This window comes from Grus americana, chromosome 5 (assembly GCF_028858705.1).
Source record: "Grus americana isolate bGruAme1 chromosome 5, bGruAme1.mat, whole genome shotgun sequence".
Classification (NCBI taxonomy): Eukaryota; Metazoa; Chordata; class Aves; order Gruiformes; family Gruidae; genus Grus; species Grus americana.
In genome coordinates, this window is record NC_072856.1 from 13,085,332 (window position 1) to 13,104,728 (window position 19,397).

General features: G+C 41.0%; 1 protein-coding gene across 7 annotated transcripts in view; it reads left to right on the top strand.

The window, feature by feature from the left end:
- DENND2B (DENN domain containing 2B) overlaps nucleotides 1-19,397 on the top strand; it is a 180,683-nt gene that overhangs the window by 41,022 nt on the left and 120,264 nt on the right. For 4 of the 7 annotated variants that reach the window (XM_054826884.1, XM_054826883.1, XM_054826881.1 and 1 more), the window contains one exon: nucleotides 63-151. The gene's annotated coding sequence lies outside the window, so the exon portion shown is untranslated. Of the gene's footprint in view, nucleotides 1-62; nucleotides 152-731; nucleotides 806-12,573; nucleotides 12,714-19,397 lie in introns of those variants that run through there. The other 3 variants (XM_054826882.1, XM_054826889.1, XM_054826885.1) reach the window with 2 other exon arrangements.

The window sequence follows — 19,397 nt, forward strand, 5'->3', positions numbered from 1 at the left end:
ATTTTTTCCTGTTTGTTTGAGTTGCATGTTCCTGACCCGCACATTTTTCTTCTTAATTACAGAAACATGAAAGAATACAGGAAGTCCTGCATGACCATGATGAATACCTGTGCTAATTAAGTCACTGGCTGGGTACTGGGAGAACAGCAAGGTAAGGAGTCAGGCCATGCCAGCAGCTTTTCTTGTAATCTGCATGATTGTATTTCAACAAAGCCTTCGTGCTTTCAGATATCAAATTCATAACAAGTCGGGTAAAGACAAATAGCCCGCAGGTTTGAGCGCAATAGATTTACTTTTAGTTCAAAGCTTTGGCAAACAAATACCTCTGTTTTCTTTCCTGGGAGTAAAAAAAGTACAAGTTCTGTGGCGGTTTTCTTTTTTTAAAAGGCAATATCTCTAATTTCAACCATCGATTCATGACCAAAGCTCAGCTTCCTGGGCTGACTCTAGGGAGGGCTTGGAGGAGGGGTGGAATGCTTCAAAAACTTAGCTGATGAAAAGGCATGCTGTTTTGTGGATGCCTCCCAGAATTGTTTAACTCTGTATGTGTGTGTATGCGCGCACGCGTATGAAGAGAGAGAGAGAGATATCTCCATGACAACTGGCCCGGCCAGTCTGTGTTCTCTGCAATCATTTTAGCTGGAATCAGTGCTGCGAAAGGTCATTTGAAGGATTTGTGGGAAACACAGCAGGTATTAGACGCTAAACGACTGGTTTTCTGATTGCCTCAGATAATAAGAAAGAGTTTTGTCTGGGAAATACCAATCTGAGAATGGAGTGGAAAGGGAAATGCTCCAAACTTCAGGTAACAAAAATTGTCTTTTTAATGTTATTTTCTCCCATTTTAAAGTTTGGGTTTTTTTTCTGTGGTGTTTACTCCCAGTCGAGTGTCTGAGCAAGCTTGGATTCCCTAGCTCTGGGGAATGATGTCATGCAGCAACAGTTGGATTCTATTAGCCAGGGAAAGAGGAAACATCCTGCGTTTTTTAAAAAAAAAAAAAAAAAAAAAGGATACTTTGGCTCTTTGTTGAATCTTGTGCAAAGGCTGCAAGAAGTGTGATTTTTTTTTTAAAAACTTTTTTTTTTTAAATGTTTCTAACAAATTAATTCCCAGAAAATGTCATTTAGGACCTAGACAGCACCAAACTTTAAAACCACTGCAACAATTACTCCTATTCAGAAGACACTTCTTTCTTCTTGGATGCTCCTATATTCATCTTTAATGGGAAAATTAATTGCACCGTAATTAAGCAGAGGATTTGGAACCTCCACACAGTTGGGATCCTTTAGCAATTGTTTGGAGAATGTGCTGCTAAAGAGTTTTTTCTGGGTTGGGCTCTGTCTCAAACTGCTGCTTGTGAATAGATGATGCTGGCAGCATTGTTTTTAATAAGGTTTTCAGTTCTGGACTGTGTTTTTCATAGCTTTAAACCAGCCTTTTTGGGAGAGGATAGCAGGGGAAGAAAGCAGAAAACTAGTAATTTCAGCAATTTGAAAGGGTCTTTTTCTCCTTTTCCTCAGAGACATTTGCTAAATGCTGTATTCAACACTTAACATTAGGATAGCATGCATAGCATTTTAAGCACAAAAATATCTAATGATTAATGTGCAACTGCTATGTCCTAATGAAAAGACTTAACAAATTGATAATAATCCTACTTGCTCGAACATCACACAAATACACTGTACCGATAACCATGATGAAAAGATCAGGTCACCTCTATGCTCTTTAAACTCCCCTCTAGCAGATGCTCATTTCTACTTCTATGCTGCTTTGCTCCCTTCTGTGCGTTTCAGGCATGACCCAAAGCTTGTTGGAGTCCATGGGAGTTTTCCCATCAACTTCAAAGGGCTTCAGATCAGCCTCTGCCTGAGAACTTCCCAGCTGCTGTTTCAGCCTTTTGACTGCAGGACCAGGCCACAGGCTCTCCACTTTCTTTCTTGAACTTTCCAAACAGAAGGTCTTTTGTGTTCCTTCAAACAATGCCAGGCGTTGCTGACTGGCTTCAGCGTGGCCACTAACACACGCTGGAGATAATGCTTATTTCTGCTTTCTCCTAAAATCATCCTAGAGGGGGAAAGTGCAGTGAATGGAAATCAGATCCTTCTATCCCGCCTCCCCTCCTCGCGAACAGCCGTTGTTATGAGCATGTATATGTGTGTGTCTGTGTGTGCAAATTTTTCCTTGATCAAAGGGCAATATTGGCTGTACTTCAGGGAGAGTTTCAGCAAGACTTTAGGGGGAAAACACAGTTCCTGTTGTGATCTGCCAGTAGAGCACTCACAAGGGAGAAGCAGGCTGTCCTGGAGCAGGCAATCTTTCCACAACATGCGTACAGAACTGACAGCTGTCATCTGCGAATTGAGGGCTGATCAGCGCAATCTAACGCTTTGTGTCCTCCTCTTGCTTACCAGGTTTCACCAGCTTGATTCTATAAATAAAATACTGCTGTTAGTAAATATCAGTTAATAACCTGGTTAAGTGATTGACAAAACCAATAGTTTTTCATCTGTTTAGTTTAAAGCAGTTTAAGAAATCCTTGTGCCATTCTTAACTGGGAATGAAATATCTGTGGAGCTGGCATGTTAATTCGAACCATCCCCCTCCTTAAAAAAGAACACTGTGATGATTACCCAAGCGTAAGGCTCTTTTGTGGGAAAATGCTATTAGTCCCTGACATTTCTGAGACACAGAAAGATTATGACTTTCAAAATCAGAACCACTGCTTTTGAGTACTTAGATTTTACAGATGGTCAGCTTGAGACTCCCGAGATCTCTCTGCAAGGTGTTGCAAATTGGGCATGCCAAAGGCAACAGTTGCTCTTTGGTGTTAGCTGTTGTGTGGTGCTAATACAGCAGGAAGCCTGGTGAGTTCTCTCCCAGTGTTTCTGGCTGAGTGGCATTTCCCTTAATGGTCTGTATTGTAGTATTTATATGTTACTTTGAAAAGTGATACAAGGCATCATTCCCGTACTCCTTTAATATAATTTCCATATGCCCTAGCATTCTGAATGGTTCCAAACAAAGTTTGTATATGTTTATACTACGTATACCTTACCAGTAGGAAATAAAAATAAATCAATAAACATATTTATAACTACACTCGTAACAAAATACCTTATAGCTGACCTACTACGGTTGTACATAACTATAACCAATAGCATAGGCATTGGCACACTACTTTATTTTGTTTTCATCCATTAAGGGAGTAAGTAACTCAAAGGCTGCTGCTATACCTGGTAACGCACGTGGAGTCCTTGCAGCAGTCCGTGCAGGCATACTGGCTCTGTGCTCAACACAGCTCCTGTGGACAGGTACTCTATGGTGTTAACCCAGCGTTTGCAGCCTGCTATAGCTGTCACTTTATAAGTGCCTTCATTTCTGTATCTTGAAGCGAGTTGCTTTGTGTTGTCCTGACGTAAATCTCCTTGTTGGTCCTATGCGTCCACCACGTTTCTGCCCGTGGCTCTAGACCCACATTCTTTCTGTGGATAGTCAGTGGCTCTGAGTTTTCCAGAGAGCTTAGTGTGCTTTTTTGATAGGATTAGTTGTGTCCTGTCTCATTGCATTTAGAAGGAAAGTGAAAGGACACTGTGGAAATCTTTTTTTTTTTTTGTTCTCTCTCCTTGATCATCTAATGAGTCATTTTTATATTCTGAGTTATAATGTTTTAATTGCTTGTTTGATCTTGCATAAGATCATCTTTTGTGTAACTACTCATATTCCCTCTATCTATAGGTTGACAGCATGTGTTTCCCTGTTGTCTGTTGCAGTGAGTTCCAGGTTAATTGCTATGTTGACTTATTTGTCTTTACTTGGAAATACACTGTTTTGTTTGTGAATAAGATGAGGCTATCTAGAAGCCTAGGACTGACTTTGTCTGTATCATTTAATACTTGTTTTTGCTCTTACTCCCTTCTCTAAATAACTCTAGTCCCTTTGATTTTTCTTCTTAGGGAAAGTCTATGAGACATTGGAAAACACTGTAGTTGTCTCAGTTTCTGCTGTTTTCTTTGAAGGTTGGGTGGGGTGATCTTCAGAGCACCTGGTGTTACAGTTGTGGGCAGATATACCATTAAATTCTTGAACAGGAGATCAGTATTCTTCATCTGTAACCTTATGCTCACAATAGATCTAATTCGTTGGTTGAAAACAACAGTGCTGCATATTTGGAAGAACTACTCATGAGGATGCTCAAATCTTTAGTTATTTTCTGTAAGTTAATTTCAATTCCATGGGTGTTTCCTCTCATACACTGTTTTGTGGTCATGGTGACTCTGACTTTCTAAGGTGTGAAGTGTGATGTGCAAAAGGATTTGTTCTGACCATCTCACACTGAATATGAGTGTGGCTACCTTGTAATTACAGCAAGAACCTTGACATGATTGCACTGTCATTCTGCTCTGCAGTGCAGGCTCTCATTAGTGTTAATCAGTGATCTTTGTTCTGCCTTTGCATCTTTGACCCAGTTACTTTGCTGAACTTGACATAGTTGCCAGTGTGACACAAAGCAGACTCTTGGCACAGCCCTGATCACAGAGCCGGGAGAGATCTGGCAACTTTCACACAAATCCATTATAATTAAGGCTTCCGGTCTGGGATTTAAACTTCTTCTTTCTCTTGAAAGCCTGAGAGGCTTTTAAAAATATTTTTCAGGCTGCAAATGAACCTACTGGTGGTAGAGGCAAAGCCCCCTGATGGTACTAGCTGCAGGCAGACCTGAAAGAGGCAGGTGCTGCTTTTTCCTTCCTTAGGCTTTGCAAACATGCTTCCACCCTGACTGCTTTTTGAGCAGACCCTCCCAGTTGTTCCTCACTTTCACGTGACAACAACAGAGTCGCCTAAGCAGTTAGAGGAGTGTTGCACCATTGGCTTTCCTCCAGTGCCAGCTCTTATTCTGAGTTCAAGCCTCATGTATCACTAATCCTCTCTGCCCACTTGGAGCCAAACTGCTGTATGCAAGGGGCTGTTCAAAGGAGTCCCATTTCCCCATCCTGTCAAAGGCAGTGCTCCCCCTTTGAAGCCTTTTTCCCCCATCCCATTGCAGTTTGACAAGATGAATCAGAGGCTACAATGTCTGCCAATGGCAAGAGCACAATTTGGCATCCCTTGTGCAGTTGGTGTCCAGAGGATACAAGCCATCAAATTATCCTGTGCTCCTGGTCGAGCTGAGCCTGTTGGTTTATGACCAGAACATCCCTCCTCTCTTTAAAGCGTGCTTGAAAGTTAAAAGGCATCACTGTGCATTTACCACATTATGGACATACTGAGGACAGCTGGACAACTTTGACAGTACAAACCTGCTCCCTGCAATGCTATTTCATGTCTCCTTGGTAGAGAGTAAAAAGCAATTTGAGAGCTGCAGCAGTATGGAAACATTTGCAGCTACGCAATTTTGCATTCCCGTGTTTTGGTCTCTCACAGGCCCATGCAGACCATCTATTATTAGTTTTAAAAGGAGAATAGCAGACAGCTGATTAATTTGAATGGTGTGTTCCAGAGAGAGCTGTTTTATGACTGAGTTGTCAAGAGTGGCAAGCCAAGAAAGCATTGACTAAAGTTACAAAGAAAAATCTCTGACATAGAGCACAATCCTGTTTATCCAAAAGATTTGTAGGGGACAAAACAATCTTCATACCACTCTGCTGTCAACATGTTCAAACCCATGCTGGGGAGGTGAGAAGCTGAACAGCTCAGCCTGTTGCATTCATCCCTTAGCAGTTCCTGGGAGAGCTCCCTGGGAGTTTCATGGCACGTTGTCACGGGGAAGGGGACATATTGCAGCTCCGTCTTCAGAAACCTGCCTAAAAAATAATTTCAAGTGACTCATTGTGGTGTTGATTTTTGGAGAAGAGTCAAGCTGGTTTCAGAGGGAAGAGTGAAAAACCCCCCACTTGTGGATGCGATATGCTTTGTGTAATCAGCTGATGATCTGGATTAGAGCTGCTCTGCTGTGCATCAGACTGGATTTCACTGTTGCACTGACCCTGCTACGCTCATGCTTGGGGTAGCAGATTAGCTTTTGGGAATGTATGAAGACCTAAGGGCAAACAGTGGTTTTTCAGTGCTCTTTTAGCAGCAGCACATGACAGTAGTCTGCAAGTTGAGTGGTATCACCCTGAGACATGCACAGGTGGCTGTCTGGCCACCCCTTTTGTTTCCTCTGGAAGCAAGACCCTGCTCCTGGCCTGGGCAGTTGAAGCACAGCTCTTTTTCCCTGATCTGAGGCTTTAGTGGTGAAGGAGAGCCAGTCCTGTCCTTGGAGGTGCGTAAGATGATCAATTTAGGTCTTCCCTCTCCTACAGCAATGAGCCTCTGCCATGATGCTCTAATGTCATGAGACTGTTTCCTCTGCACTTACTTGGGATGATCTCATGAAAGATGAGAGTAGAGGGTGACACAAGGAAAGAAGGCTAAACTGCCCTCCGGTCACCATGGGCTGGGAGGAGACTGCATGTTTTTCAGCACAGAGAGCTTGTGTCCTTGATGGTGACCGAGTAGTCAGCTGGGCAGGAACACTGTTCCTTTGAGCCAGGCCAGAGCTGCCGTCAAGGCACGGAGGAGGTGGTCCCAAAACATATGCAGAGCTGAGGTCCTTACAGACCCTGCCTGTCACCATGTGCTGCCTCCACCCTCCTCCTCCTTGCTTTAGGGACCGTGGAGATGGGGAAAAGGGTAGCAATGAGAGTGGGGTTCTTTCACTTTCTATCCAGAAGTTGAGCCCAGGTTCCTTTTTCAACAGAAGTCTCCCTGGAAATGAGACTTCTTTCATGTAAAGATTGGGTGCAGGCAGAGGTTGAACCTTATTGCATTTAGAAATGCTTACTTCATGTCCTCATGCTTGGAGCTCTTTGTGTGTGTCATGACGGCTGCTACACATGCTGATTATAGCCCATCAGCAGGTTATAATATCTTCTGCGTCAGACTCCGTGGATAGTATAATATACTGTCAAATTTGGCATTTGCATTAAGATCTGCTTTCCTCTCCTATGGAGATGTTATCCAATTTTCTGTTGAGACACATCAAGAGCTAAGGTCCCTGCTGTGTTTTATTTACTATTGGCTGATGTGCATGGACAGTAGAAACCAAATGTAAACATGACTCGGTGCTGTGTACTACAATAGCACAGAATGCTTCCTGGGGATTTATGACCGTCTGGAAGAACAGAGGGTCTGAGGGGCAGCCTGAGGTCGGCAGCTGTAGCACCTTGTCAGCAGATCCCAGCACAGTTCCTGTGCTTGTGGCACTGATGGCTCTGGTAATGTGGGTGTACCCACCTATTCTAAAAGTATGGCCAGATCCTCAGGTAATTTTTCTGGAAAATCTATCCAGGTCATGTTCTGGATATGGCAGACTGATTGCAAAGTGGCTGTTTGTCTGACACCTGAAATCTCTGGATAATGGCTGCTCTGGCCAGGCTGTGTGATGTCCTGAAGTCCAGGAAAAAAAAGGCCACATTCCTCTTTCTCCACCTGAATAAAATTTCCATGTGGAAAAACAGGCTGCGTTAGGTGAAGCTCTCTTCTGCATCAGCCTCTTGCTGAGTTGTATCAGGTGTGTAATGTCATTTTTGGCAGTTGCGCTGCTAGCGTGGTGTATGACCTCGCCACAATAGCAGTGCATGTGGCCTTACTGTCTTCTGAGATCTGGCATCACGCGTGCCCCTTGGTGACACAGTGACAGGACAGACTCCAAAGCGAACCACCACTGGTTGCGAGAAGGATGAGTTCTTGCTGCCTGTATTGGTGCCAAATGATACACTGGCTTATGGAAGTGTTAAAATGTTTATTATTAAAAAAATGATTTGTCATGAGAAAAGGAGAAATTTGTTGCTTGCAGTGAGGGAACAGTTGGCTACTCCTGAGTCTGGGTGGAAAAGGGAGATGATAGGAATAAGTTGGAGGAAGAGTGAGGAAAAGAGCCAGCTGTTTATCTATGAAAGAGAAAGGAAAACTTTGTTAAAAGGTAATTATTCTTCTGGATGAGTGGTTGGTTTCCTGCAAGGTGGGCAGGAGAGGAGCAAAGTCAAAACCCAGATTTCTGGCTCAGCATAACACTTATCATTTCAACATTCGCCTACAACCTGATTTAAAAGCAAACCAACCAACCCATCATTTTAGAGTGGGAATCCTGTAAAATATTTTTTTGGTAATATGTATGTATGGTGTTCCCAAAACAAAAACAGTCCTGGACCCCTGCAGCAGTGGGGGGATGATGAGAGGCTGCTAGGCTGTTTCACTGCTGGCCACTACTGAACAGGAGCAGCAAATCTGTCAGCTTGGACAGATTGCTTTTGTGACAGTGGCTCATTAGCGGTTGTCACATCAGTTGTGTTTCCATGACAGCCCCAGGTCTGACGAATGTGACAAAGCTGTGTTTTATCAGCAAATCCCCCACCAAATCCCCTGTTGGCCCTAGTCAGGAAAACATATGGATAAGAAGAGAAAATTTCTTCCTGCTCTTTGTTACTGACCGATTCTGCTCTTTGTATGTGAACCAGCCAGCTAGGACTAGTTGCTCTGTAATTTGCAGTAGCTTCTGTATGGGGCTGAACCAGTGATGAATTAATACCTTTTTCCATTTGTTAAGAAGTTCTATTTATTGTTTCAGCGACCAAGGAAACTCTAAATGTCAGATTGAAGTTTTTTTCTCTTACAGGGCAGGCTTGGGCGTCCTTGAATCAAACTGGCTTTTTTGCAGAAAGGTTATGGAGATTCAGATAGGTATGTTGGCCAGGGTTGAACCTGTAGGGTAAGCAGTCAGACTTGTTCTGTTGCAGTTATTTTTAAAAAAAAAAAAAAAAAAAAAAAGAAAAAAGAACAGGAGCATTTTATTTATATTCAACTAATATCTCCCTCTGACATTCCACATTGAACACTACAAGATGAAGCAGTCTGCAACTGTTTGTTATCTGTAGGTTGTCTGTTAATATGTTGTATGCCAAATCACGCTCATACATAAAATAAGGGGAAAAAAGGATAAAATTATAGACATGCAGAGATCTCTTTCTACCACAAATGTATCAATCCTAAAATCTAGCAGGATCTGTAATATAAGTATTTGCCCCTCTTATGTGGTGAATGTAAAAGAAGGGAAATACTATTTGAATAAATTGGATAATATGACATAAATAAGAAAATGAGGAGGGCTGCAGAGCTTTGAAATATAACATGATTGCACTTTCCTGAATAGAATCAGATCTGCTTACAAGCATTCAGTCCATCTCTGCAGGGAACTGCAAACAGGATGCAGCTTTGCTAATATTGGCAGGTGATGGAGTTTTTTTTTAACTGAAGCGATAGACCCCAAGGCTCTGTATCAGAAGGTCTTGAGGTTGATTCCCAGTGCTACACACTGCTCTTGTGCTTTTTAGCTCATAGCTCTGCGTGCGTATAACGTATGAATTACTGTTCACTTCTACTACTCTCACCAGGAACATTTTATCTCCCAACCAGGTAGAAACTCTTGTTTGGGAGATCCTAACCTTGCTCAAGAATGGTTTCCAAGAGAGTAAAAGCAAACCTGCTTAGTTCAAGACTATGTTCTGGGACTGATCACCTCATCTGCCTGCAGCAAGCCTGTGCACAGGCAGTACTGAGTAACTCCCTGGCTTGAGACTTCCAGTAGTATTATCTCTGAGACAGGAACTGGTGATGCTTCAGCTGCTCACTAGTGCACTGCGGTTTATAGTGCCACAGTTGTGTCATTCCAAACTTGAAGGTGATGACTTGGACTGAAACACGCATAGGCAAATATATTTATTTTAAAACAATGAGTAATACATCTAATTATTTATGCAGTTACTGCTATAAATTAAGTCAATGCTTTTTCAAGCATTGTTGGAAATTCTAGACAAAGCTGCCAAGTGAAACATGTGAATCCCATTTTATATCTCATGTCTGCTAGGTGCAGAGAGGGAAGCTGAACAAAAAGAAATCAGGATATACCTCAGAAAAACAAAATTTGTCATATACTTATAGCAAATGTCTACTCTCCTGAGCTCCATGGGAGCAATGGCAGAGAGGGGCGAACAGATCATCTGTGTGACTGATGAAGCATAGTCAGCAGGAGAATGAAAGACGAGGCATGGAAATGTGTGTGTTCTCAAAGAATGCTGTGCACCTCAGCATAGCTGGGTATTCTGTGAGGGAATACCTTTTGTTTTACATTTTTAAGCAAAAGCAAATCTCTATTTTGAGAAATAGGGAAAAGACTTACTAAAAGGGGAAGGTGACGCTTAACGAATGAAGTATTTCTCTGCAAGATTTGAGATTCTATTGTGTCTGTGGCATTGAAAGTAGAAGAGGCATCATTTGAGGACAGCTGATCAAAAGGGGTTGACAAACATTTGGTGCTGTTTCCAGAACTTTGCGGGTAGCCTGACTGACATCAACATGACTGTTTCCAGAACTTCAGTCAGACTTCAAGGGGGAGCCAGTCACCAGAGCAAGGACTCAGGAAGTTTACTGCAAAGTTTTCTTCTTCTGCTAGTAACAATCAGTCCCACCAAGTCACCTCTTCCATTGCACCTTTCAGAGATGCAGTGATGGTGTAGGAAACCGTGTGAAAACATCACAGCAAACTCAGGTTGCTATAATGTTTGAAGAGAAAGTACTTAGGTGAGACTAACATTTAGGGTTTTGTTTGTATAGTGTTCAGTATGCTAAGTCCCAACCTGTGGCTAAGTTTCTGAGGTAGTGGGTATAATAAGAACTGGGTTAATAAAAATCAGGCTTGATAAGCATCACTGAATTGAGTAGAATACTGCCTTTTTTCCTAGCTGTAGCTCTCCAAAAGATGCACACATTTTGATTCTGAAGAGCCATTAATTATCTTTTGGTTAAAAGGAATGAAGAATGAGTCAATGCACATCCATTTGCTCATTACTTTCTCCCAATCCCATCACAAACCTATGGCTACATGCAGTACTTACAAAATCTCTCCATCCTGTATCTCAATGGGAAGTTTGTGTTCCTGCTGTGTTTCTGTAGCCAGCACATTCCTGCAGGCAGTGCAGGCGGGGAAGTGGAAAACCAACTTCTTAGAACTGTGAAAAAGTGCTTCATCTCTTAGCTATCTGCATCCTAGTTTGGAATTTTTATTCTGCCTTTAAAATCTTCCCCCAGAAAAATGAGTTTGAAGCCCAGGCAGTATTTCCATATAAGTGACTGAGTCATCTTCCTTGTGAACTGAGGGATCACTGTTGCCTGGAGTTATGGTCTTAATGACTAAGATGAACAGATAGTTGGGAATTTGTTATAAACTTATATTCGATCATTCATTATTTCTTTTTGAGTGTAGTCATCCAGGGAGAAAACAGATGTCATTATTCTGAGATGGGTTTTTTTGTTATTGTCGTAGTAGCAGCTGAAACAAAAAATGGTGATACAAGGAGTAAGATGGAGAATTAATATTCAGACTGTTGTGATGCTAGGTCTCTTAGTCCCCATAGTCACATATTCTACAGTAGCCAGAGAACAGCCTAAATGTGATGACCCGGTTTGGAGGCAAAATAATTCTTCACATTCACAAGTGCTCTCTAAAGACACACAGGATCAGTTTTCTGATGTATTTGAGCACTCTTGCACAAGGAAATTTTAAAATTGTAAGAAGCAGTTTGAAGTTCCATTGAAATAAAAATTAATTTGGTTTGTTGATGGATGTGGCAATTCCACTAAACAGTCAGATATCTGGAAATCTCCTCTAACTGTGCTTTTGGGGTCTGAGGACAACGTTCTCAAAAGCCCTGAGGTCCCACTGACTTCCAGAAATGTTGAAGTCCTGAGTGCTCTGAAAGCAGAACTCAAATCCTGTAAGCACCTTTGCAAGGTGTTCCTGTATGCATGCTCTGTGTTCCCCTGTGGGCTAAAATACTGCATCTTCAAACTGTTTCTAAAGTCTTGGTCAAACAGAAATTGTATTTACCACCTTCAGATAGAAAAGTTTATTTTCAAGTTGGCAACTACGTAGCCATTTCACTACAGTGAGAAATGTACACAGTTTGTGTTTTAGTTGGAAAGAGAAATTGAAATCAACTTGTCCTTCTGAGCCCTGCAGAAGCTAGCTCAGCAAGGGCAAAATGGACCCGTTTGGGAGCGGTGGGGCTTTGAGCAGCATTCCTTCACAGTCATGAGAAGAAAACAATAAGAGGTGGGGGGCAAAAAAAGCGAAGAAAGCAAAAGGGTAAGGGGAGAGCATCTGCACCATACAAATTAAGAGGGATGTTCAGTAGAGTGACAGTCAAGAGAGACTTTCTCTTTCCTCATCATCAAAGCCTTCCAATTAATGCACTCTTTGAAGCAGTTTCTGTTTTACAGTTAAATTTTAATTTTCCCCTAATTAAATGTAGCTAGGTGGATCGTGTATTTGCAGTTTCATATCTGAGGCTATATTAATAATCCTAGATATAGAGGTAAAGGTAATTGTGACAGATATCTTTGTGAGGGAGTTAACTTGCCCCTAGATTAGGAACAATAGATCTGTGATGTATGCAAAGCAGCAGATCAGGTCTCAGAAAACTGTCTCTGTGAGTAGGTGACTATACAGTTTTTTCTTCTCTCTCTCTCCCTAGATAAAAAGGAGTATATCCAAAGGGGCTTTGCAGGATATTGTATTCAGTTCTCTTCTCAATCTGAAAGCTGTTAACAGGTGGGAAAGAAATCGGCTGCACTTCCAATTGTGGAAAAGACGTGAAGACAAATGCTCTGAAGGGTAAGAGGTGTGTAAGGCTGTGAAGAAATAAGGAAGGGAAAGACTTAAAAAATAATTGAATAATTAGATCTTATTCAAGCAGTGATTCATAGAACGTGGTCTTGGCTGTCTTTGGACAGAAACTTTGGAAGAAGCAGTAGCCAAGAGGTGAATGAAAATGCACCACAGTCTTTTGGCATATTGCCTTCCAAAATAGATGGTGAAGCTTCTTCTGATGGAGCTGTAGCTGCTGTGCTAAAAATATTTCTTACCTTAGTCACAAACAAAGCCACTCAGAGCTGAGTTTAAAAAAGATATTCTACAGCAACTATAGTCAAAGCAGGGTTTGTTTTAAACTGTCATCCATCCTGTAAAAGAATTGCCCAGTGTCAGTCAAAGAGAATTTGAAGACTTGAAGGGCTCTAGACTGATTCTCTGTAGGTGTCATTAGGTGACCAAGTAGATGTGATGTAAGTATGCTATGCAAAGGAGACACTGTGGTGGTTTTACACTGGGCAAAACACATGTGTGTAACTTATCAAATGGAAAGCTTTTTACTGGCATGTGAAAGTTGGGTTAATAGTTAACAAATTAATAAATTTTACTGTAGAAGAATTCTGTATGTGATGGCTGTCATAATTTCCTTTGACTTCATTTAAAAGTTTATGTTAACTTCAGTCTAGTTTCTACTTCTCCACGTATGGTGGAAATCTTATTTGTGGTGTGGTATGAGTATATCCTGATCAAGTTAGAGATTTCTAGTGCAATAAGCTTTGTGAGAAAAATGAATATTTAGAAATGACATGTTAATCACAGATTAGATTGCTGGATTTCATCCTTGGGCTGAAGGACCACGTTACCAATTTTAAAGTTTGTGCCTTTTTTTTTTTCCCTTTTCCCCTCCTAGAGGTGGAAATTGTGCTAGCCCAGGAGTTGATGAGGGTTTTGTTGTAGTTATTTAAATTGCTTTTTGGTCTGTGGTATCCTGGCATCAGATGCTTCTCTCTTGCTGTATGCAGATAACCATTGATGAAAAATTTGTCAGCTCTGTTGCAATTTTTGGTGTGGTCTTTTTACCAGGGAAATATTTTAAGACACTGTGGAAAACTGGAAACAAATGCTGCAAAAAGCAATGAGCCTATAGGTTGAAACTGGTCATACTGACCAGTGTTGTTGGATCGCAATTTCCCTTTAATTTGAACATCAGAGGGTAGTGACCCCCTAGAGAGCTTAGGGAGGCTTCTGAGACAGCTCTGAAAATTTAACTGGTGTAAATAACCCTGCACCTTTGTGGCACATCTCAGCTGCAGAATATGCAATGAATGGGAAGCTCAGGTTATTTATTTTGGGGGTTTGAGGTTGTCAGGGAGCCTTACCATGATATTACACAGGAGTAATAGAGCTAGCCTGCTGTACAGACAGTCTAGTGGTGAGTTAGGGGCAGAGATGAAGCAAGTACATTTGAGATCCCACTTATGCTGTTACTAATGAAAGGACCTTTCTGATGCCTTTCCAGCTTAAACAGTTGAATCTGTGTGCACGCAGTAGGTTTCCTTTCCTTTGAGTCATGTGGTACATAACTAGACTTGCTGCTTTGTGTCTCCAGGCAGTTGGATTCTGCTGCATTTTCCCTTTATGGATGATCCTGGTTGAGAAGTCTGCTAATCTCCATTGGACTTGACAGGGAAAAATATTGGGGATATGGTTTTGAAACTGAAAAGTGCAGCACTATAATAAATTGTGACTCTCTGGTTGAACATGAGGATAAAATTCATTCCAGACCCTGTGTTCGAATGGAACAATTTATGAATGGAAGCACGGCTTCTGGATTGTATTTCAGCATTAGTCTCTGGTTTGGAATTGTGCTATTTCCAACATAGACAAGTATATGCATTTTATAAGCTTTCATTCTTCCCCTGTTCAGATTGTTCAAATATAAAATTTCTTGTGCTGGAGATGGCTGTGGAGTATATGCCATAGGAAAAACATTTTATTTTTGAGAAGAAACAGGTTAGTAACTGTTGTCTGCAGTTTACATATTGAAAATAACTTTATATTTGGCTGAAGGAGAACTGGCTGATGCTCAGAGGTATCACAATTGCATTTCTGCTTTACCTCCATTTCTCACATGTCTTGTTTATGGGCATCACCTGCCTCAGCTCTGTCACCTGTCAGATGGGGATAACTCTGCTAGACAGCGTCACAACCATGTGCGTTGCTTACTATCATCTGATACAATCAGATGCTTAGATGAAAACCAGTAGGTGTAGTAAATATGAATGAGTATTGGTTATATTCAGATGGACAAGCTGGAAGACAGTAATGTTGTAGTTATCAAAGAAAAAAACAAATTAAAAGAAAACATGCTTAAGCAGTATGTATTAGGAAATTAGGAGTCTTGGACTGAAGTCTGTAAACTTTCTAGCCTGTGCTGCAGAGAAACAGTAGCTGAGAAGTAGATGCTTAAAGATGAAGAAGGAGCCAAAACCTCCTGTCAGTTAACATACTGTGGTTTCACCCACAGCTTAAAACCGTTTAGTTTTAAACTTCTCAGATGGATTATGTTATAATGTTGACAGAAACAAAAATGAGATGCAAAAAGAAAAGCTTAGGCAAAAAGTTTGAGGTGTGATTTTTACATCTGTTAACTGGAAACTTAATTTTTTTTATTTATTCTTTCTCACTGTTATATTTAAAGATGCTGAGCTCATATAACTATGACTGAGAAAAGGTAAATTCTGTTTTAAGGATATATTAATTCTTGGTCTTCATTCTTTCCGGTTTTTCTAGGTCATAGTTTTAAAGCACAGAATTGTCAGACATCTTCTTAGGGCTAATAAAAAATGTTTTCTAAGTAACAGTGTGTGGAGCTTGGAATAAAAGCTGAGACATGAGCAAAATTTTTAGAAGCAGCTGAATTGCGCCTGAGAGAAGTAGAAGGATAGGGGCAATACAAAAGCTCATTTTGACCAGTTTGCTAGCAGTGTCTGCGCACATTGGGCAAGCAGAGGTAAATGACTGCTTGTATATTGGACTCTGTTGAAGTATGCTGGCCTACCTCTGCAGAGAACTTCCCATTTCCCTGTTGTTCTGAAAGGGGTGTTGTTGCCCATCCCAGCAAAAGTCTAGGAGTGAATTGTTTCATCCTGTCTCAACTGCATTCAATCTACCTGTACTGAAATCAGCTGAGTTAGTCTACATTTAGTCCAGGCAGCTGGAAACAGAAATTGCCTCTTTGATTTTCAGTTAACACTAAAATTGTGAGCATGGATTATGATATTGTTGAGAAATATTCTTCAGAAAATGTTAATTTATTGTGGCCCATGCATCATCTTTGCAGAAAAATGGGAGAAAAATACAGCTGCTAAGACAGGGCCCACATGTTTATTGATATCTAGGAATTTTTTCATCACTTAACTAACAAGAGAGAGTTTTGGTTTTGCTTTGGTTTTAGTAATTAATAAGAAGATATAGTAGCTTTGGTCAAATAGAATGCTCAAGCAATCTTTTAAAACATCAATTACTCATTTTTAAAGTAAGTGGGAAGAATTAAACATGGCTCTGTAACAAGGTTCTTATTTCAAAGAGCAAATTATTATAGAGCTATAGCAACAAGTTAGTAGCATGAGCTGGGCTGAATTGGAGAGGTACCTAAATATGAAGTAAGCCTAGAATTTCCTGAAGTTTGGGATTCTAGAGCCACCAGGAATCGGTGTCTCAGGAAGTGAGTCCCAGGGAATAGCCACAAAGAAAAAATAGGAAAAGTCTGCAACAAAAGGAGAGAGAAACTCATGGAGAAATAAAAGTGCATTTTTGAGATCAAGAAGCATAAATAAAAAGTGAGGACTATCAGAGGTGAAGTTGGATTAGATGCTGCTAAGGATGTTAAAACAGAGTTGTTGGTTTTTTTCCCCAAACTTATGAAAACAGAGGTAGGAAAGAGGCATGGGGATAGGTGGGATAGTTAGCATGAGAAGAATGGTTCAGTGACTAGTGACTGTACGGAATATGCAGAAACTAAACTATGCTCTGCCTTCATTGCCAAGGGACTGAAAGGGAGTGATGAATATTATTGACCTGATCGATAAGATTGGCCATGGAGGCAAAGAAGAAATACTAGAGTAAAAGGCACATGAAAACAGCTGGTACAGCAACAAACCTTTAAAGGTGCAGGACTTCTATCATGTGCTTGGAAATTGGAAATGTAGTATCTGTGTTGCAGAAGAGGAAAAATGCAGCTCAGTGGTTCTGATCATGATAAACCAACTTGGAAGGAAAGGATATGTGGAGTCTTGGAGTTTAAAAGCAAAAGGTAGATTGTGCTGACTAATCTGATAGCTCCCCAGACTCCATGTTTTGCCCATGTTCTAAGGGATTACAGGAGACTTTGGTGAGAAGAACAATAGGAAGCAACTGAGACTAAAGGTGATAATGAACTATCAGAGATCTGTACAGAAAGTAGGAGCCTGTTTTAGAATCAGTCAGTACAAAATTGTCTCTGTCATGCCCTTTGGACTATAAACGTGATGAACTGCCCGTCTGTCTGTTCACTGTGTCTGTACAAAGCAGACGTGCTGGTGTTTCTACAGCCATGCCTATCTTCATTCATAACGTATCCTTAGGAAGACCCTGCCTCACCTCCCCTGCCTCCTCATGTCTGTGTGGAACCTTTCATCTCCCCACAGCCCTGAATGATGGCATATAATAAAATACCACTTGTCAGCTAAGAAAGAGACTCAAATTACTTGGCCAGTCCGAACAGGGCCTTTCGATCCCTTTGTTCACAGTCAACATTTCTTTTTCCCCTCCCCAGTTCCTGGGGTTGTTTTTCTGAGCTTGTAGAACTCACTGGTGCTATTTAAAGTAAGCCTTAGAAATAAGATTCAGACTAAAATACAGTGGCCCTTGGCCTTAAGTCCAGATGCCTGAACTGCCTGTGATGCATAGTGGAAGCAACAGGGGGCCTTAATCATTCAGGCAAAACTCTGTTGATTTCAGGAATAAAAAGTACTTCAGGATTTAATGTATTGGCACAAAGACTGTATCTTGTGAGAGCATTACTGTCAAACAGACGAGTGTTGAAACAGTGTACCTTTCCTACTTGCGAACTACTATTGTTCACAGAAAAAATGAATAGAAATGCTGCTTCTAATTTTGAATTTACTGAGCAAGCAGACTAAAATGCTTGATTTTTGAGTAAGCTGATTTCACTGGGCTTTCAGGCTGACAGCTTTATCAGTAGGGACAATTCTGTAAATTGAAAATCACGTAGTTCCCAACTCTCTGGGCATGGTGTTTTTCCATAATCCTGGTCATGTCCTTTCCCCATCTTCATGTCTCTGTAGCTGTTGATTTCTGAAACATGAACCTGTAATCTTAAACTCAATAACTGAAGCAGCAAGGTGCCTTCTTTACAGCCCATTTATAGACAAAAGTATTTCTAATTTAGTCTCTTTCTCCCTAGGTGGTTGAGTTTCCAGGTGTCCGGACAAGTCAGGCAGTAGTAATAACAGAAGATGGAGGTTTTGCAGTATGTAGTGCTAGATAAAATAAAATAACAATCAAAAGTTGATAAACTTCTTGGGTTTATGTGAAACAAGCTCTTGACCAAATTAGAACTGGGTAAACACTTTTACCTTGGTTTACCCTTGACCTTACCACTGATTTTTTTCAGACAGATTACTGCGTTAAATCTTCTGTGTAATCCATTGACATCAAAACAGTCTTGTTGTCTGACAGCACAATGAATAATGGGGCTTGGCTGAAGCAAGGTAGCTTTGACAGAAACAATTTTAGCTGGCAAATAGCTTTTTTTTTCCATGAGAAAAAGAAAAGTTTTTATTGAAATAGATGTACTTCTCCTTAGCATGGGTAAAGTACCTTGCTGACAGTGTTTTGAAAGATTTTTGTAATACATTTAAAGAGATTACTAAGGTGTTTTCTCACTTGCAATTTTAGCTCAGTGTTTTCTGTCTATTTTCATTGAGCATTCACTTGTGGAGTTACTCTGAAAAGGTGCTGTATTGATTGATATACACTTGAAGTCTCCCTCTTGTTTCTTGTAAGAAGTGTGGTTCCTTCTTGATATCCAAAACCCTTATTCTGTGAGGCAGGAGTGAAAAATACCTTGAGAGAAGTGAAGCTCAGCAGATGCTCCCTCGAAGGTGCCTATGCACATATACCCTAGGCTGACTGCCTAGCTTAATGCTTCTGTGTCGAATGAATTGCCTGCTTAAAGCAGGTAAAGTCCAGTTTATATTGGCTGTGTTGAGGGCAATTCACTTTTTCAAAAGCACCTAAATGATTCACACATTTGCATGCTATTGACTTTAATGATACCTCAGCTCCTGAGTACAGAAACCATTGCTGGGCATGGGAATAAGAGTTCTGTTAAGTGTTTGAGGCTTGTACGAAGGTAGTATTGAGTAGTTGCCTGGAGCAGTGGTGTCTGGTGGAAGTCTGTTTTCTTTCAGCAGGAGAAAAACGGATGCTACGGACCAAATGAGATGAGCAGAGAGGAGATAAAAGCAGTGTTGGAGATAAAAGTGAGAGGCTGGAGCAAGGAGAAGCCTGGATCTACTTCGCCTGTAGGCAGATACATGTACATGTGTGTTCCCTTGATGCTGAGCTGCTGTACTTACCTCTGGGATGTTCAGCCCGTGCTGTAGTTCCTGCACAGGTCCATTTGGCGCTTTGCAAAACTAC